We start from the raw sequence: 22,036 nt of genomic DNA on the forward strand, positions 1-22,036 counted from the left end.
AGCTTAATAAAAACTTTAGCTTAATGTAGATACAGATGGTTACATATGGAAATATTTACAGATAGGTGCATATACATTGGTTAGTATACACACACATATTTTTTTGCTCTGTCAGCTGAGAGGGCCTAAAAGCAACAAGCATACTTAGTGCCCATATCTTGGTTTCTAATACCATTCTCCAGTACAAGAACCAGGGATCCTTGAACAAATGTGGCTTATTCTCAGATTAGGGCAGGAAATATACAAGATAAACCTGGAGTTATTATAATGTCAGAAAATAAGGAAATGTTCAAATAAAAACACAGTATGTAAAATAAATAGCAATGAGTCTGTACCATACTTATATAAATAAATCTTTGAATAAATAAATGGGAGAATAGACATTTCCTATACAGAAGAATTCCAAATAATTTATGTAGATACTTCCACCCTTAAGGAGGTGGGACATAACTCCTCACTGCCCTTGTGTCTTTCTTCCAAAGAGGACAGTATGGAAGGGGGGAAGAGGAATGGCTTTGCATTAGAGAAACCTGGCAAACCTTTCCTCAGCCAGATCATCCAACATCAAGAGTGATATATCTGGGGCTAGCTGTGTTTGGCCGAGTGGTTAAGTTCGCACACTCTGGTTTGGCGGCCCAGGGTTTCCCTGGTTCGGATCCTGGGTGCAGACTTAGCACCGCTCATCAGGCCATGTTGAGGCAGCATCCCATGTAGCAGAACCAGAAGGACCTGCAACTAGAATATACAGCTATGTACTGGGGGGCTTTGGGGCAAAGAAAAAAAAAAGAGGGTGATTGGCAACAGATGTTAGCTCAGGGCCAATCTTTAAAAAAAAACAAAAAGAAGAGTGATATATCTTGCTCATACTATGTATCCTTGATATGATATGATGAAAATGGCAGTTTACCTCTGTGGTCTTCCCCCCCAAAAGTCCTTAAATCCAATCTAATAATGAGAAAAATATCAGACAGATCCTAGTTGAGAGACATTGTACAAAATACCAACCAGTACTCCTCAAAACAGTTAAGGTCATCAAAAACAAGTAAAATCTGAGAAACTGTCACAAGCAAGAGGAGGGAGCCTAAGGAGACATAGTGACAGAGTGTAATGTGGATCCTGGAAGAGGAAAAGGACATCAGGTAAAAAGTAAGAAAATGTGAACAAAATGTGGACTTTAGTTAATGTTTTAAAAAGTTGGTGTTAGCATTTCTGCATCTGTAGGCGTAGTGTGACTAAACTGGTTTGGTAGGGGGTTGGAGGAGGGGAGGACTTGTGGAGTATTGAATAATAAAAATAGCTAACACTATTTAGAGCTTCCTATAGGCCAGGCATTCTTTTAAAGGCTTTACATATCTTCATTTTTTTTTTTCTGGGAAAGATTTGCTCTGAGCTAACATCTGTTGCCAATCTTCCTCTCTCTCTTTTTTTTCCTCCCCAAAGCCCCAGTACGTAGTTGTATATGTTAGTTCGAAGTCCTTCTAGTTCTAGGTGAGCTGTTGCCACACCATGGCTACCGACAGATGGGTGGTGTGGTTCTGCGCCAAGGAACCGAACCTGGGCCGCTGAAGTGGAGCATGCAGAACTTAACCACTAGGCCATCACGGCTGGCTCAAATACTTCATGTCTTAATTATTATTATTTTTTGAAGAAGAAGATTAGCCCTGAGCTAGATCTGCCACCAATCCTCCTCTTTTCACTGAGGAAGATTGGCCCTGAGCTAACCTCTGTGCCCATCTTCCTCTACTTTATATGTGGGACGCCTGCCACAGCATGGCCTGAGAAGCGGTGTGTAGTTCTGCACCTGGGATCTGAACTGGTGAACCCCAGGCCACTGAAGCAGAACATGTGAACTTAACCACTGTGCCACTGGGCTGGCCCCACGTCTTAATTTTTTAAAACAACTCTTTGGTAGGTGTTACTATTCTTATGTTAGGGCTGAAGAAATGACAGGTTAGTTAAGTAACTTGCCCAAGATTAAGCATTAATACCTAGGCTCAGGGTCCTCTTCTCTGAACTACTAGTCTTTACTGAGAATGGTTGTTTTGGGGGAAGCTGCAGGGAGCAATTCCCTTCTGTCAGCAGGTTTGGCTTCTGCCCAGGTATGTAAGGTATAAAACATAAGAAGACTTCTTTTATATATATTAAATGAAACTAGAAAGTTTATTCCTTTAGATTATAGTATGTGGTTATTTCATGTTCATTTTCCTGATGCCTTTTATTGTTTTATATGTCAGGTAAACTAAAATTATTCTACAAATTGCTGGAGTCCCCAGATCACTAGTTTTTTTGGTGACTGGGCACATATTTTCCATCAATATACCATAGGCAAAATAGCCATGACTTAACATCACTGTTTAGTATGTTGAAGTATTTCTCTCTTTTAACCCGTCTTTTCATATAACAGCATTTGGATTTTGTTGGCTTTGTAATCTTACAATAACAGATAAAGTAACTGAGGCCTAAGAACATTAAATCAAGCTTGTATGACAACTTTATGTGTGAAGAGCTCCAAACGTGTAATCCTGCAGCCTTCTGTTGTGCTTTTCTTCCATATAGAAATAATTTAAAGTTAGTCCCCAGCAATTCTTAGTTTCTGGAGCCCAGCTGACAATGAGCTCAGTTTTATTATTTTTATAAAAATTATTTTATATTTACATAATTGCAATCCAAGTCGACGTGATGCTAATAGGCAGAGACAAATATCTGCCCAGAAAAAATTGTGTTCTGTCAATTGAGGTGAACTATTTGCCCTTTGCTGGAATCTTCAGGGCGCCTCATGATCCACTTTCTTGATTTCCACATAGTTGTGAGGGCCTAGTGAGACTTATTTATTTTGGGACACACAAAAATTGCCAGAATATCTCTTTCTTTGTGAAATGTACTAAAAATCTGTAATTTAACCCCCGGTAAAGTAGTCCATCCTTTTGTACCTACAGCCCATTGTGTTCTGACCAGGGATGTGCCTTGACGCTGGCAGGTAACTAAGCTGTTGCAGTTAACTTTTTTATTCAACTACTACTTCTGTGGTTCTGCCTCCCAACTTTATTCATGCAATGACACACATAGGAAGTGATGGTATTTGGCCAGCACCTTGGGTTAACTTGTGGCCAGGGGTGATTGGCCTGAGGGTTCTGGCTGCCCCAGGCTCTTTTAGCCACCCTAAGGGCAGAAAGGATCAGCATCTTGGCATACCAGTAAGGTATTTGTGACGCATCAGGTGCTTCAGCACTCTGTTCTATGACATGCAATGGTGTGTTTTCCCCAAGTGCACTTAGTTTCCACCAAGTTGTGTAAGATTTTTATAAAAATATTTATACTGATCCTGAATTTTATAGAAGACAGATAACATTATAATTTCTTAAATTGATTTGAGTCTTGCTGTTGACAACTCCCATTGGACAATTGAATTATGCTGGGCGGGGGTGTATTTCTTAAGTGCCTCAGTGAATCACCACCCTTCTTCCCCACCAGGTTCTGAGTTGAATGAGAAATAAAAGGGAGACCCATCTTTACTGATAAGATGATTTACTCTTCCTTCCCTGACAAGAGGTAGTAAAGCACTGAGAGAAAACCAAGAACTTGCAGGGATTATGCAAGTAAACTCCCCATAAACTCTGAGGAAACAGCATGAGTGGGGAAGAAGCATTTCCCCCAGTACCATTAAGTGATTTGCCATCATTTCTTGTGGAGAGCTGTGGAAAGTAAAACACTTTATATAACAACAGAGAAGTAGGGCCTTATAAGGAACTCTTACTAGAACCTCTCAAAAGAGGTATTATTTCCCAAGAGTACCTCAGACTGAACCTAATGACATAGGAAATCTACAAGTGTTTTATAAAATCATAAAAAAAATCAGATTCTTCTGTTTTTGGTTGACAGTTTTAAGCTTAGGAAGCACAAATATTTGAGAAAGAGTATTGTTTGTAGGTAAGTATCTATTTTCTTACTGCTATTATAAATTCCAAAGAATCATTAGAACTTGAAAAATATATTAGCTGTGAATTTCAAATGAAGGAGTGGATGAAATTTCAACTATCCAGGAGCATTTAGAATAATTTCCAAAAAGTCCATTTCAAGTAAAAAGTCTGGAAAAGTAGGAGCTTAAATTTTACATGTTATTATACCATTTATGTTAACTCAAAAAATCTCTTCAGAAGGAGTTGGTTGCCATTTGCTATATTATACCCACCTTAACCCAAGGCACTCTGTCTATCTTGTGGCATATGGTTGTGTCTCAACTAAGGATATGTCCCTCTTTTCCTTTCTCTGTGTTGATTAGTAAATCATATATAGGCTGAAGTATTAGGCAAGTATTGCTGTTAAGGGAAAGTGAAATTACATGTAACTGGAGGCATCCTTGAGGACAAAGCATTCTGAAAGAAAAATTAAAATAATTTTTAAAAAGCCCACTTCCAAGTTGGATGGAGAAATCAAACTGTATCCCTCAATATCCCCAAGATGATGGAGAATCTTTTTACCATTTAAAAATATGCTTTCTAGTATTACTTTAAAAGGCATAGTTGATTAGAATAATCTTATAAAGCACTATAATTAGATTCTCTTAAGATTTAGTTTCCTTTCATAGTTTGCCCTTGCTCCCCAAAATGGAATGATTTAAATTGGTGTATTGGTCAGGATAGGTTAGGTCTGTCTCCTGCCCTCTGCACAAAACCATATCCCACTATAACACATAATTCTGGTTGCACTTGGAGAAGAGAAACAGGAGAAAAACAGTGAGTATATTCAATGTACAAAAGGCTGTCAAAATGAAAATTAGTACATTATAGCATTTCATAGTTTGCAAAGCCCTGTCACATATATTACCTTTTTTGATCCCCGTAACAACCCTATCTTCTATATCTGTAAAGCTCAGACGTTAAATGACTTGACCAAGAATAAACTAACAAGTGGCTGATTTGTGGCACAAATCCAAATCCTCAGATACCTTGTCCAGTGCCATTTTCTCTATACTATTCCACCTAAGGAGCAGATATATTTTATGTAAATTTTGAGTATTCAACCAGGGACAATGAGAGGTTTTAAAGAGCTAGATTTTTGCTGGATTTAAGGAGCCTTTTAGCTGCTAAGATTATTCAACTATATAACTGGCTATCAAGTAGCGATGATTAGAAATGGTTCAGCAGAGGCTAGATGGCCATCTGTCGATCTCGATGTTGGACTAGATGACCTTTAAGATCCTTTCCAATTTGGAAATTCCATGACTCTATGGTGATAATGATGCTGTTTCAGCTTGTTGCCAAGTAACATATCTATTGTTTTTCCTGCCTGTCACACACAGCAATGGCAATAACTATTGTTTTCCTTATATGCCATGACAAATTTATATCATAGTGTCATATTAGCAATTAGCATTCCCGAAGTTTGTTACCTTTATAATGTTCAAATCTATTCTAAAGATGCTGCCAAAATTTCATTTGAAAAGGTATGAAAATAAAATTCCTTTGATGAATGACATATCCTAAAGCAATATCCCTGATTCCTTCCCCTTTCTTTTCCTTTCAGGCTTCATCACTTACGCCCTCCTCAATCTACCATTGCCTGTACTGATTAATAGAGTGACTCATTCATTCATCCACTTATTCTATAAACGTTCATTGAATCTATGAGCAGAGCACTCTTCTAAGCTAAGAAAATGCAAGATGAGATTTAGAATCGTACTAGCTATCAGGATGCTAAAGCAGAGGAATCAATTCATGTCAATTCAACATGTATTTATTAAGCAGCTAACAGTAGGACTACATAATATCTAGTTCAGATCCATCACCAAAAATTACTGAACTGGTTTCTGAATCCAGATAAATTGATGAAGTCTAGGAGGTACACTGTTCACTTTATCTTCCTTATTGGCTATAAAACAAATGAAACTCACCACTCCACAGAAGCTATCCAGTGTTGTACATAAATGCACGCGAAGGCAGAAACACATATATAAAGAATGATGTTTTGCTACGATAAAATACTTTATTCTTAGCCCAAGAAAATTCAAGCCCCATGTCAAAGGTTTTGAATGCTTTCATTGACGTTTGCTGAACTCTTGTATCTGCAGCCAACTTATGGTTGCAGTTGATGAATGAATGAGTTTAGTTCCAATATGAATGTTCGTTGATAGTTTGCTTATGTTAAGGGGAAAGATGTGAGTGAAATAACAAAGATATATATTGGAATTTAACTAATTTTTCATTGTATAAGTGACTCCTTTGCTGAACCAGATTATAGTTTTTGAACAATGGAAGAATGTTTCCTTGGTTTTTTGTGCTATTCACATAAAAGATTGGGCTTGTCACTTGGGCATTCACATGAGCCTAACCATACAGCAACTCACAACATGGTAACTGGCTTCCGTCTGAGTGAGCACATGAGAGACTGAGAAAGACAGAAGTCAGGGTTATTTTGGACCTAATCATAGAAATGACATCCCATCATTTTGCCATTTTCTGTTTATTAGAAGCAACACACTAGGTCCAGTCCACACTCCACACACAGATACCAGAGGTAAGGATCATTGGGCGCCATTTTAGAGGCTGCTACCACAAATATAAAACCTACTATACTGCTTTCCTTGCTATATTCCTTATATTATTGAAAGACATGGCTATCTACCACATAGAACCAAGCAAAAAACCTAAAAGCTGTTTTTTATTTTCCCTTTTTTATTCCTTTATCTTAGTCAACAGCAAAGTGAAATGTACACTAATTGATGAATATCTATCAAGTCTGTTCTGTTTGGGGGCCGACTGGTGGCTCAGCGGTTAAGTTTGCACCTTCCGCTTTGGCGGCGGGGGACTCGCCAGTCGGATCACAGGTGTGGACATGGCACTGCTTGGCAAGCCATGCTGTGGTAGGTGTCCCACATATAAAGTGGAGGAAGATGGGCATGGATGTTAGCTCAGGGCCAGTCTTGCTCAGCAAAAAGAAGAGGATTGGAGGCATATGTTAGCTCAGAGCTAATCTTCCTAAAAAAAAAAAAGTCAGCCCTGTTTGCTACTTCTCCATTGCCACTGCCCTAGTTTAGACTTTCATTCCTTCTTGTTTGAATTAGCATTTTTTATTCTTCTTTATGCTTATAGTCTCTTCAATTCCTCTGTCCCTGCAGTTAATATTTGACATAGCTGTTCCCTGGTTCCACTCGCTACTCCTGGCTTTTACACGGCTTGTGAGGCTACATCTTTGCCTTCCTAGTGCTGGACACAGAGTCTGGACATGTTGCACATGCAAATATTCTTGACTGGATGATTAGGCATTACAGGCAGAATAAGAGTCAGATTTAAGAACTCCTTAAATATCCCAATGCCACTGAATACTCCTTATTTTTTCCTGGAACACTTTATGTTTTTCCTATTGGGAAAGGTGTTGAATCCATCTTGTTTTCTAGTGAGCCAGAGCTGCTACTCCTTGTCTTTTTTCCTGAGTCCCAGTCTTTTTACATGCTACTTTTTGAATGCTCGTCTTGACGTCTTCCTTTCTCCTTGGAACACCTCCACCATCAGACATGTTATCATAAATAAACAATTGCTAAATGTAAATATGTGCTTATTGGCATAAACTTTTCCATACAAACTAATAAAAAAGCTATTACATAATTTCATTATGAAAACAAGCCAAATTGGCCTTCTGAAAGGTGCAATAAACTTAAATCTTATTTTCTTTACAAAGAAGTGCTTTCTAGCTCACATCTACTATTTGCTAAGGTTAGAGTAACAGCAGCAGCACTAGAACTACCACCAAGAATTTCTTTTATTATTATTAATTCCCACTATGCTTTGAATATTTTTATCTAGGTAACAAATTGTGCTCATTAAAGTAATAAATTGATAAATTATTTCTATCTTTTTCAATCAAATAAAAAATAAATGTCAGCTGGAGCTTCCTGAGCTAACAAGTGAGATCTTTGACTTGCTTGCTTTATATAAGTATGTATTAAAAATAAACTAAAAATAAAGTATAGCATAATTCTGGTACCCTTATCTCAAATGAAAAAAATAATTTTCTTTTAAATTTTTAAAATACAAAGGATGTGGTCAACCAATTATGGTGAAACAGGGTGCAAAGAACTCTCGTTTGAGGATCCTTGGTGTATATTCTATAAATATTATCATCAGCAATATTTTTAAATTAGATTGAGGGATTACTTGAGTACCATTTAATGTGTAATTAAATTTTCTAGTAGGTGCTAAGTTTTGAAAAATTTAAACTGTAAAAATTGAGTACAAATATTAAGTTCCCATTCTCCACTGATAAGCTTTAAGTGGTCAATTTGGCTCGTTCAATTTTAATTTAATTGTTAAAAACAGGTAATACATTTAATACCTCATGGTCTGCTGTGCCTCAGTTACTTTAAGGATGTGAAGAGAGTCGTGGTTTTAGCCCCCAAAAGAAGCAGGGTGGATCCTGGGAGAGCTGGCCCTCTGTTCCAATGTGCTTTATAATCGGTATTGGTTTCTGCATATATGTTGTCATGAAAAAGTTTGGGAAGCGCTCTCTTAAGTATCCATTTCCCCTTTTCAAAAAGCAGTAATGACAACCAGTTTCTTGGTATTTTTCTACAAATAGTTGATGTATGTATAAACATATATGAATCTGTATGTGTCACTTTTCACAGGTGGTAATATAAACATATACACTTTGTTGTATCGTGTTTTTTTCACTTAACAGTGTACCTTGGAAATTGTTCCCTGTCAGTACATATAGCGCTACTCTATTGTTCTTTTCTGCTGCATAGTGTTGCTTTTTAAATAGATATATCATCTTTATTCACAAATGGTAAAATTTTACAAAGCTTCGTTAATATCTCCTTAAAGTAGATATATGTTCTTTATGTGATGTGTACTTCAACAAAAACTTTTTAAAATTGTAATGGTTTGTGTCACTGGTGGTCACTTTCTACTGTTGAGGTTTTCCTAGATATCAATTTTCTCTCCTTGGCTGAACTATTGTGTTTCTAGCTGGGCTTTTATTGTACAAGCAGAATGTTTTTGATCAGATTGTATTTACATGACAGTCTGGAACTGTGGCATTCCGTCAAGTACATCGTACACATTTAAAATATTGTCTAAATATTTATTCACATGATGGATTACAGCGGCTCAGAAAAGGCAGTTACAACCTATTGAGTAAATAATTTTAAGTTTTTAGAAATTTGGAAAGGCTTTGAAGGGTTCATAATGATGTCTCATCTCAGTTGTTAGAAACAGCCACTGAATACCCTTGCTTTTTTCTCTAAATGGTATTTCAAATCTTAAGTGTTTAAGCAACAAGAGAAAACAGAGAAAAAAAACAAAGGGAAAATTTAAACCAGTTGCCCGCAGGTATAGACTTTCCTTCTTCCTTCCCATGATCAGATACCATCTCCCCAACATGAAAAAACAAATAGACAAACAAAATCACACTCAGAGGAACAACAGAATACTATTGCAGCAAAATGGTAAGGTTCCTGGAGGCTAAAACAAAATTTCAAAGATATACAGTTGAAATTGCAAAAATATTTAAAATAAGTGGATGTAGTTCACTCAGTTTGAAAGGTTCATTTTCATAATAAATTGTGGTTTGGTTTCAATTTGATGTGAAACTTCTGTTTAAGAAGTAGTTTGTTATTTTTAAGTTATCTTGAAAATTAAGTGCTTCGTGCTGCTTCTGTTCTTTCAAAAAGGAGACAAGAATTTTTGGTCTTAATAATTAAACTTTTGTACATTTATGTATTTTCTTTTTTCAATCATGTGGCAGCAGGTTCTTTTATTTCTAATTCAGAGATTGTTTGAACTTTACAAACCTTTTGCATTTATTTGAGATTAATTCATTCCTAAAGAAAGTGAGGAAAATAGTTTGTGGTTTTTTTCATGCAGTACTAAGTTTATCTAGACATCGTAGGTTTGTGATTGTAACATCTTTTGACAAGCAAATTAGACCGTAGAAAGAGCATCCAACTTGGAGCTTAGGGCATATGGTGCTACCTTCTGCAAATATAACTCAAAAACAAGTCATTCTGTTCAGTGAAGGGTCATGTTCAGACTCGGGTTCTTTAGTAGGCAAAGGAAGAAGTAGCCTCTTAAAGAAAATTGTAATCTCAGTAGAAAAATGTACCTGTCTAAAGTGAAGCTAAAAGAAGAGAGATTAAGAAACCCATGCACAGAATTTCATTATTTTTAAGATCTAAAAATACAACTTGAATTTAAAAATAGTTAAGGGAAACAATTAGGGTAGCAGAAATCCAATAAAATAGTTATTTTGGTTATTATTCCAGCAATTAGAATTATTACTCCTATGAAAACTTTGCTCTATAAAATAATACTGTGATTAAAACTTAGTATCTGGTATCTTGTAGCATGTCAGCATGGTGAAAAGGATTGTTCTGAAATGCTCAATTGAACACACTATTTTTGTGTGTCAACATTCCTATTTTAGTTATCTTATCTAGAACTGATAGGTAAAATAGTCCAATATATACATATTCTAGTATTTCAAAGTTTGGATAAAGATGAGGGAGGGTCTGTCGATCAGTTTTTAATTCATATTGTCATTTTGAACATACACTTCTCCACATGGTGGAGTTTTGACTGCCCATCAGAGAACCAGTACCTTTGAGACAGCTGTTGCAGAGAAACCTCTTTTACATGCTTTAGGTCAAGAGTAGTCAAACCTGTTACAGCACCTGCTTTTGCATGTGCAAATCTGTTGTTTTGTCATTTCATTGAACAAGGAGAGGTAAGAGTCTCTTGTGGTTGTAAATAAGTCTGGAACATCGCCTACATGAAATGAAATCTGAGAAAAAGACAACTGTGATTTCTGTTGTGTAGTCATGGGAGGTTGCTTCTGTTTGGGGCTTTGTTTCTGGAAGACTGCCTGTAATTTGGAGGGAGGGTAGAGAGGCAAGTTTATGTTTGGAGGCAAGAACGGGGAAGGTGTTTGCTGTCATTGACTGTAGGGTAGTTGTGAAGTTTGACATGCCCAGAAGCTACCGAATGCCATGTGGGGCCCCCATACACTGCATACCTCAGTTTTCATCATCTGATGAGCCTGCAGCAGGATTTCCAGGCACTGGAGTCGACAACATGTCTACTTTGGTTTGGAGCTGATTGATCCACGGAACAGAACATGCTTGTGGGATCTTCCCTTGCTATAGAACATAAATGATTGAAATGCTTTCTTTAGAAAAAAAAGTATCATTTGTTTATACAGCTTACTGCTTATAAGAAAGAAATTGTCAAATAGTAATTGCAAGCAGAGTTTGCTGGAAACTTTCATAATGTGTGTGAATTGTTGTCTTGGTCAACTTTGGCACATCAGAAATAAAAGTGGGAAAATGCAATTAGGGGGAAGAGAGGATGGAAGGAAATTCTTTCCTTGTTTACTGTTTCTCTTAAAAAAGGTAGTGGCATATAATAAAAATGGCACCTCAGGATTTGCAGAATGACTGAAGATTTTACTCTGTGTTGCCATAGGTTGCTGTGGGGGAGAAAAGGGAAACAGTAGAATTGATGAACAAATGTTGCATGCTGTCATTTTAGATTACATTATTTTACTGTGAAGTTCCTCCTAATTTTCCTTTTTGAAAAATAGTACAAAATGCATATGACATAGAAAGTAATGTTACAAATCTGTTGATTGTGTTAATTATGTTGAAGCGTGTTTATTCTGACATAGATTTACAATAAGCAGGAGTAAAAAATATTATTTTCTTGCTTTGGGGGAAAAATTAAAAATTCTTCCCTGACCTTTCAACCTTGTCAAATGGTTTCCCTGCTTTTGACACAGTGCATTATATTTGCAAAGGTTGGAAGTTAACTCTTCAAGGTACTAGACATCATTTTTATTGGGATATTAATTCTCAGAGGTGCTAATCTCATCAAGATTTGTAGGCATTTTCTTTCATAGGCCATTCTGATTTGTAGCTCTTTCTTTTCACAGCAGTATTAAATACCAAACCTTCTCTGATATGGAAGTTCATTAGAGATATGTCTTTGATGGCAGCCCTTTCCTGGCTTCAGTTTCAAATACCTTGATGTAAAGCTTAAGAAGCCATTGTGTTGTAAGCCCTCCTTGATGTGCCTTATTTAGATCTGCATAGTAAATCAAGGAAAGTAAATAACAAGGCAGCAGATGGAAGCATGGAGATAAGGCCAGTGAACAATTGTATTTGTATTTTGTTATGATGTTGACAGGAGCTAAAATTCACTAATCTAGTTCAACTGATCTGCATTTCAAAGAAATCTCATTTAGCAGCAACTTGAAGGTTTGTAGGATAAAGTTCTTTTATTGCAGCTTTTATTGCATTCTTTGCTAATTTATCTGGTCAAGATTTAGCCTTGCTTACTTAAAGCAGCAAGCATGTTACAAGGAGTCTTAAATACTATGAAAGCATTAATGTCTAGACTATGAACTGAAGGTAATTACATATCCAGCTCTGAATAGGGTACATTTAGAAAATACTGTTGTCCACACTCAATTGTCAGGGCAATATAGATAAGATAGTTTTTTTTTTCCCCCTCTCCTGCTTGTTTGCTGTGAGATTTTTTCCACTTCATAAATAAGCTAATATAGAATCAACTACTCAGAAATTATGCGCAGAATGAGTATATTTCCTTTAAATGTGAATCTCTTGATGCCAATATTGGTTGTGCCCTTTTGAGAATGAAGATTATTAGTTTGGAAGTCTGATATCCTTATTTAACTCTGCAGTTATAAACATGTAAGTGAAATACATTTAATGGGAAATTTAAAGTGTTGTAATAAGCATACTCTGTAGACAACATGTACAAAGAATACTGGTATTTTCTAATTTTGATTATACATGTTATTTAATGGAAATTAGTTATTTTGAATTATAGTTAGAGAAATTAAATATTATATGTGTATATTTATATATTAACTAAATTTTGAGTAAATTTGGCTTGCACTGGTTCTGAAAGGAGAGATTACTGAGTTAGGATAGTTATACTGAGCTTAAGTCCCATCTCTGCCACTTACACCCTCTGAGATCTTGGATGAATTACTTTCTTCTCTGAATCTCTCCTGTAAACTGTGGGGTGGGAGGAGATGAGCCAGATGCATACAAACTCTTTCCAGTTAGAAGATGCTGCTCCTTCACTGACAGCTCACTTTATGTCAGGCACCATGCTTGGCCTGAAGTTTATGCAGGTAAGTTCTCTTCCTTAAAATAATTGAAGTGCAGATGTTCCATTTTCTACAGTTTACTTGGGGCCAGCCTTGTGGCGCAGCGGTTAAGCGTGCACGTTCAGCTTCAGTGGCCTGGGGTTCTCTGGTTCGAATCCTAGGTGTGGACATGGGGACGTGGCACCACTTGGCATGCCATGCTGTGGTAGGCGTCCCACATATAAAGTAGAAGAAGATGGGCATGGATGTTAGCTCGGGGCCAGTCTTCCTCAGCAAAAAAGAGGAGGATTGGCAGCAGATGTTAGCTCAGGGCTAATCTTTCTCAAAAAAAACACCAAAAACAACTCTACAGTTTACTACTAATGCAATTAGAATTTGGAATGTAATTTTGTTCTTCTCTCTCTAACTCTTATTAACAACTCCTTGGGTGACCCCAGATTTGTTGGGTATGCTAGTTTTGATCCTACTTTCTATAAGACATAGAGAGTTACTTTAGCAGTTCTTATGAGAGATTTGTTATATCGTTTTAAACAAATTATCATATAACATGATTTTCTTAAAAGACAACCTATGATTTTGTTTTGGCTTCTCAATTTTAATGTTTATTCAGAACTTGAGAGTAGGTGTTTAAAACCAAGTATTGTATTTGACTATCTTAGTATAGTTTGTCCAGTATGTTTTCTACAGAAGTCAGTCAAATAATGACTTGGTTGTCCTCCATGAGACATATTTTTGACAGATTTATTTAAAAGTTGAAAATAATAGTGGTGAAAATTATTTCCTGGAATTGATGAACATAAAAGATTAAGAAGGGTTTAACATAACTGTCTTCCTTTGCGTTACACCGTAGCTCTGCTTCTGCCTTGCTCGGCATTCCTTGTCAAATGGTTCAGTACTTCCTTCGTAATAAAGCTAGGTTGTTAAGAAAGACGCAGATGAATAAGACATATTCTCTATTTTCAAATAGTTTTTAATTAAATGTGAGAAATCAGATATGTGGACAAATGTATTACATGGTAGATTAAGTGAACAGCTTTCAAAAGGGAGCTGTAGAGAAAGTGCTTTGTGAGTCGATTACTTCTGGCTAAGAAAATAAGCGAGAGCTTCACGGAGGTGATGGTAATTGAATTGAGGCTTGAAAGGTATGCTACAGTTTGAACAAATGGAATTTGAGAGGAGAGAGACGTTCTAGGTGGAGCAAATTGAGACTTTAAAGACCGATAAAGGCAAACATGAAATGTTAAGTTCGATCCTGGAATGTAGAGACTAGTGGAACAAAGTCAAAGAGAGGCAGATTTCATCCCAAGATGAAGGGCCTTAAGTTTCGGCTAATACGTTTTGGTTTATTTAGTAGGTATTGAGCAACTCCTCCTTCTGTTAAACACTAACTGATGCCTAGTAAGAAAACGCATCAGGGAAATATTTGCATGATTTGAAGTCAGATTTATTGAATTTAGGTTTTAATGTGTTTCACCCCTTCCCTTATGCCAGTCTAATAGGTTATAAAAATGTGTTATATATTTGAAGAACTTTGTTAGGTCTGATATATTCTGCAAAGCTTAATGATGAGAGAAATGTTTGAAGATGTTTGGTGAGTGTAAGGGATATGAATTTGAAATTGTCATTGGAGAAATGAGAAAAAGACTATCATTGTAGAGGTGGAAGAGACATTATTTTTAAGATGCTTTATAGAGACATTTGGTATATATTTTTGAAACTTGTGTGTTCTTAAGTAAAAAGAAGGTTTGAAATAAAATTCTGAAAATATATAAGCCGTTATTAATTTGAAGAAGGTCAGAACCAGAATATTCAAATGAAGATATTTGAGGCAGTAGAGGATAAAGAACTGAACAAAAGGGAGTATGGAGAATTGCATTCACAGGCTGTTTTAGGTAATAAAATTAAATAGTAAGGATTTCTTAAAATGTAAATGGATTGCATATCATAAGACTTTTTATTGGTTCTTCAGAACTCAGAAACCATGTTATACATGGCTTTTGTGTTAGAGGCTAGCCCATCAATTTAACCTTGATGTCAAAAAGGGATGATCTGTGTCTCTTACAGAGCTTGCAAATATTATTTGTTGATATTTATTATTTTTTTAAAAAAATATGAAATTCATTGTTAAATCTTGAAAATTGGATCTTTCACACACAGTAACAAACACACGTACACACAGTCACAGACACACACACAATAGTTTTCCAGCCTCTCTTGAAAATTCACATTTGGCAAGCCTAAACTTGCATTCCTACACAGCAAATACGGTAACCTGATCGGGGTTAAAAACCACCTCTTTAGAGACTTTACTGCAGTACCCTGCAACTTTCTTTTATCTTGCACCTAGCTGCTTTACACTTTTATCTTTGGGTATTTTATTTTGTGATCTTCATGATGTATTTGATGTTTATCATACTATTCTTTCTAGTAATATTTGCCTTGAAACCTAACCACCACATGCAACAATTTTATAAGTGAAACGTGCTTGGATTACCAATGAGATACCAGGAACAGATCGCCTATTCTTCTAGTAGGCTTGGATTCCCCCTTGTCTTCTGCTGCCTTTGAATCCTTTGCAGGACTTTGCTCCCTCCCTAACTGTTGGTTGCTTTCTTGGTCTAGGAAGAATACTGTCAGATTTGCATTTCAGAAAACAAACAAACAAAAAAGTAAAAAGTGCTTAGGTTGTGTTATGGAGTGTGGATTAGAGTGGATTCATACTGGAGGAAGGGGGACCAGATAGGAGATTATATATTCAGTAGGAACTTAAAATCTGCAGGTCAGCAGAGAGAGGACTAGATATATACATTTGGGAATCATTTGCAACAGGTGGTGGTTGATGCAAGAAATAGAATGCAAATTAAGAAAAGAAAAGGACTAGAATAAAGTCTTGGGAAAGCTCACATTGAGTATGTACATGTAAGAATAGGAATTAGCAGAGACTGAAAAAAGGAGGTCTGAAAAGTAGGAGAGGAATCAAGAAAGAGGGGTGTCAAGCAAGCCAAAGGGAGAGTTTTAAGAAGGAAGGAGTGAAAAATAAGCTAAATAAGTTAAACAAGTTAAGCAAACCAAGAATTTAGAGGTCACATTTGGTGGGGCCGGCCCCGTGGTGTAGTAATTAAGTTCGCGAGCTCCCCTTCAGTGACCCATGGTTCCCAGGTTCGGATCCCAGGCGCAGACCTACACATCATTTATCAAGCCACACTGTGGCAGGCATCCCACATATAGAATAGAGGAAGATGGGCATTGCTGTTAGCTCAGGGCCAATCTTCCTCAGCAAAAAGAGAAGGATTGGGGGCAGATGTTAGCTCAGGGCTAATCTTCCTCACCAAAAAAAAAAAAAGTCACATTTGGATTTGTCATCTAGGAGGTGATTCCTATGCTGATGATTAAATGTTTACCTTCAAGGATGTGAGGATTTTAGTAAAGCTTTGGCCGTCTATGTGGATTTATTAATGTTAACAAAATAGAATCTTATTAATTCTAATGCCAACAAAATATTTTTATTATGTAACTTATGTTAACTTATTATCCAAACTGGCACAGTTTTGAGAAAGAAAGGGATAGGTATAAATAATTTCAATAAGTGTAAACCACATCTGTCCAGGCAATCCAGGAGGAATGCTCACTCTGATTATAGTTCATATTTGTAGAGTGCCAGCTATGTGCTAGACGTACACTGGTAAAGTCTTTACCAATTTATCTGATTTAATGAGTAAGAGTTTTAATGCCAACATTAGCAATTCTTTCTTTGTATATACTGAATTCACTGACAAAAATGCTATACATAATTTCAATGAGGTTACTGAACTTATCTGTTTACTTAAAAAAAACCAAACTGTTACCCACTGTATACGAAGTTCTATCCTAGGAAGTGGGGAAATGAAGACGATTAATACCTGGTTCCCACTGTTGATGTTCTGCAGTGTAGTTAAGACAATCTGGGAACAAAATTTCAGTGTAAAGTGGTGAGATGTCATGATGATAATGTAGTTTGTGAAGACCCCAACTAGTATTTTAGTACATTATGTCCTGTAATTTTTCAGGTTAGGATTATAGTGTTTTTGAATTTTGCAAGGTAAAGTTTGCTTTTTGTGAAAAAATAGTTTTATCAATGGAAAAGACAAGGTATAGCTAATTGTACAGATAAGTGCATTTTTCTCTATTATAGAAAGTATAATCTGTGTGTGTGTGTGTGTGTGTATGTGTGTATACATATTTGTGTGTGTTTGTTTTTTGTAAAAAACGTTTTGTCAATAGAAAAGACAAGGTATGGCTAATTGTACAGATAAATGCATTTTTCTCTATTATAGAAAGTATAATCTGTGTGTGTGTGTGTGTATATGTGTGTATAATATTTGTGTGTTTGCTTTTTGTAAAAAAAATTTATCAATGGAAAAGACAAGATATAGCTAGTTGTATAGACAAGTGCATCTTTCTTTATTATAGAAGGTATAGTCTATATGCATGTGTATATTTATGTATGTGTATGTGTATATTTAGAGAGGGAGAGATCAGTTCTTTATCACAAAAGGATTCATTTCCATATCTATAACGTAATTTTAGCCACACTCAAGCTATATTCTGTGAAGGGTCTGGCCTATTTCTCTGACACATCTGGTAGATATGTATGGCATTAATTAGCATAGGTATTGCTATAAATGACATGTCAGTCCAGGACAACAAAAAGTATTTGTTACTGATGTCAATCATTCATCCTTTGTCAGTTCAAAAGGCTTCCCTAAAGGAATGTGCATTGATCTTTACTGACCCAAGATACAGCAAAACCATTTCTGTGTTCTAGAGACTAAAGTAGAACTAACTACCTATGTTTGAAAAGCCATATGGAAATATTCATATAGAAAGTACATGTTGATAAGTTTTAGTAGTAAGACTGTTAAATTAGGCCAGGGTTAGTTGAATCTTTGGAAAAGAAAACATAGTAGTTTTTCTGTAATCCTAAAATCTAGTCTTGAGTGAGTTTGCTCCTTATATGGCTTTAATTTTTGGTCGTAAGATTTGTGTTTTTGTTTCACCTTAAAATAATTTTGAGGTATGCCAGGTAAATGACTGCAAGTACCACTTACAATGGTTAAAAACAGAAGGGGATCAAAAACAGGTATCAATTTGTGATCAGATCCATTCTGCTCACATATATTTTGGTTTTTGTGTTTGGCTATTCTGATATAGATATTGATTGGGTTCATTTGTTTACTATTTTCCCACTGTAGTTTTTATTTTTTTAAATAATAATCACAAATGGGATAGTCTTAAGTTTCTGAGCAAAAACTGGCTGTAAAGTGCTAGCAGACGTATTTCCCGAAAACATCTGTATTTTATTTCCAATTTTTCTCTAAATTCTCTCCCTATGTTCTAATTTATTATTTAATGGAAGGCAATAGGAATGACTTTAAAGTAAGGCAGGAGGGTGTGATCCAGCATATGGTACAAGTTGAAGACATTTATCTTAATATTTCATTTTAATGAGGCAGAAAATCTCCATTATTAGAAACCTACAATTTGATAAAATTTGTAGAATAGAATTAATTATCTTAAAATTGTGGATGTTCATACCCCAAAGGTCAGATAATCTTATGTCACATTTCTGTGTCCTTGTAAAGGATAGGATGTGTTGCATTTTTACATCTGTTGCATTTTTACATCTTACAGTTTTGTTAGAGAGTTAATAGGACACCAGATTTAGAGTGTACCCATGTTATGTACTCTGATTTGACCAACATGCCTCGTTTGAATAGCAGGTACCCAACCTTTGTACCATTTTTGAAATTCCTATTGCAAATTTCTTGCCCTGTCTTACAGACCCTCTGCTATCTGTTTCTGGTCTGTCTCATGCTTTTGAAATCATCTCTTTTTATTATTCCATTAAAATTTTTAAAAATGGATTTTCCTTTACACTTTTCTAATCATCCTGTAATTCTTTAGCCCTAAGACATTAAAATGAATGAGTAAAAATATTTGATACCTAATCGTCTCTGCCAGTCCATTCAAACTCATGGATTTGCAAAATTATGTTAAAGTCTTTTAAAAATACATTTGAGTAGGCTTTTGTAGTCATTTGGATTTTGAATATTAATTTTCTCTTGCTATGCTGCTTAGCTATAAAAATGAAAAGGAAGATAGATGTGGATTTCTTTTAGTGGTGTTAATTTAAAGTACTTGATTTATTTATTATAATATTCAACAATGGCAATTCCTACTTTTTCTGTTCACCTCAGATCCAATAGAAAATAATGAGAAACCCCCACCCCCTAGCACAGTAAGAAAAAAGTTTGCTGCATTTTGTAATAATTGATTAAAAGTATAATTTCCCCCTAGATCAAACAAATAATAGAAGTCTGTTGAAGCTGTGTCCTGACCTATTCTGGAAGTAGAAGAATACCCTGGAGAAAGAAGCATTGTAAGCACAAAGAATAAAACTCCTCAATCCTGGGAGAGAGAATTAAAGTCTAACCTTCCAAATGTAAGTCATCAGTACTCTATATTTTCCATCGCTCAGTTTTTGTGGCTATTTTGGGTATTAGTAGAAAAATATGTGTTGACAATATTATTTGGATTTTTTTCTCTACAAAAATACAGGTGTTTTTGTTGGCCACTTTTAAATTTCTATTTGTTGACATTTTCTAACTAATAATATAAAGTGATGCTTTACGATAATAATATTTAATGCAAAATGGATTAATTTTAATTTTATTTTCTGGTAGAGAACTGTTAAGAATTTTGAGACCATTCTGATGAAAAGAAGGTAACTTCCTTTGATTTAATATCTGCAATTGTGCTGTCATAATCCCTTTTTCTCTAAACTTTGGTTTTTTCTTTTTCTTTTATTCTCATATCTGAGAATAAGACTATCTTAATATATCTATTTAAATCCACCTTCCAGTAAGAGAGACATTAAGTCCTTTTTTCACTTTGCATAGTGAAACTGAATTGGACTGCATTCCTAGCCATAATCTACTATAAAAATATATAAATTTTGTCAGCTCAGCGTACTGGAAAGACTGATTCTTTGTCTTTTTAGGAAGAACTTAAAAAAGATGTGTATTAATGATTATATAGAAACACAGAATTCAGTTACTGTTCAGAAATTGGTAGAAAGAATGATGATTAAAGGCAATATTTGTTTTAGGAAGATTATTTGGAAGGAAATTTCTTGTCATCGCCACTATTATCTGGAAGTTACATAGTGCGTCAGCCTTGTGATAAGGCACTTGATATGCAACGTAATGGCTTAACTGCTGGAAATGTGACTTTTGTTTAACAACTGGTAACCTTTTTCATTCCTCAGTGAAAGAACTCAGTGATAGAGTATTGTTTGGATTTTTGTAAGTGCAAATTATGCAATATAAAATGAATACTTATTAGAATACTTATAATCTCCAGATTGAAACGTGAATCTTTACAGGTTTTGAATGTGATATTTTTATTGATATAGCATCTGACAAAGTTGTCAAAATAGTCTACAGTCAGAAATCTCCATAATTCTAGATTCGTGTTTAATCTTGTTGTTTGGAACTTTCTGACAGAGCCACAAAACACTGTGGCCATTCTTGACAATCTATAATTGAGAGTTAGGATTCTTGAATTTAGCAGAAACTATGCATTAAAAAGAAACTTTTTGATTTTGGTCTTAGATATATTCAGCTGTAAATCTTTCTATCATTGAATGAGAGATACCTAAGAAAGACTAGAAATATTAGCATTCCTTTCACTGACCTGAAACAATTGCTCTTCACTTAAAACTTTGATTTTTCTTATTGAAAGTGTGATGAAATTTAAAAAGTTATTTAAATTTGGTGGGTCAGTAGTGAACTCTCATTTACTGGTTTGAGGTTGATGAAGGATTGGAAAATATTGTTATTTACAGAAAAATTTTGTTGATCCTATGCTCTGCAGCAATGAAAATGGATAAAGCATAGCAATAATAATACAGTTGAATCTCATAAAGATAATGTTGAGTAAAAAAACCTTGACACAAAAGAATAATACTATATGATTTCTTTTATATCAAGTTCCAAAACTAGACTATAATGTTTAGCGATGCTGAAAAGTGATTACCACAAAAGTAAAGATAATGGTTAAATTGTAGGTAGGTGGTAGAAATTGGGGTGGAGGTTCCAGGAGCTTTTGGTGTGTAAGCAACATTCTGTTTATTCACTGGGCTGGTGTTTGCATGGGAATTTGCTTTGTGAAAAGCTATTGATGAGACACTAGATGCTTTTGTGCTGAGATCAGGAACAAGGTAAGGATGTTCCCTCTCACCACTCCTATTCAATATCATAGTGGAAGTCCTAGCTAGGGTGGTAAGATAAGAAAAGGAACTAAAAGGCATACAGATTGGGAAGGAAGAAATACAACTGTCTATTTGCAGATGATATGATTGTCTATGTAGAAAATCCCAAAGAATCAACCAAGAAGACCTCCTGGAGTTAATAAACAATTATAGCAAGGTTGCAGAAAACAAGGTTAACATACAAAAGTCAGCTGCTTTCCTGTATACCAGCAATGAACAACTGGGATTTGCCATCATGCCAGCACCAAAAAAACTAAACAAGGAAACGCAGGTATAAATTTAACAAAATATATACAACATCAATATTAGGAAAACTACAAAATTCTGATGAAAGAAAATCAAAGAAGATTTAAATAAATGGAGAAATATTCTGTGTCCATGTATAGGCATACTCGATATGGTTACGATGTCAGTTCTTCCTGACATCTATAGATCTATAGATCTAGATATATATAGATATCTATAGAACCAGATATATAGATTCAACACAATCCCAATCAAATCCCAGCAAATTATTTTGTGAATACTGATAAACTGAATTTTAAGTTTATTTGGAAAGGCAAAAGACTCAGAATAGCCAACGCAATATTGAAGAAG

The 22,036-nt window shown here is 35.4% G+C and overlaps 1 protein-coding gene across 40 annotated transcripts in view; it reads left to right on the forward strand.

Moving 5' to 3' along the window:
• Positions 1–22,036, forward strand: part of FOXP2 (forkhead box P2) — a 509,955-nt gene that overhangs the window by 47,594 nt on the left and 440,325 nt on the right. For all 40 annotated transcript variants that reach the window (XM_070264896.1, XM_070264901.1, XM_070264902.1 and 37 more), the window contains one exon: positions 19,465–19,609. The gene's annotated coding sequence lies outside the window, so the exon portion shown is untranslated. The remainder of the gene's footprint in view (positions 1–19,464; positions 19,610–22,036) is intronic.

This window comes from Equus caballus, chromosome 4 (genome assembly GCF_041296265.1).
Source record: "Equus caballus isolate H_3958 breed thoroughbred chromosome 4, TB-T2T, whole genome shotgun sequence".
Classification (NCBI taxonomy): Eukaryota; Metazoa; Chordata; class Mammalia; order Perissodactyla; family Equidae; genus Equus; species Equus caballus.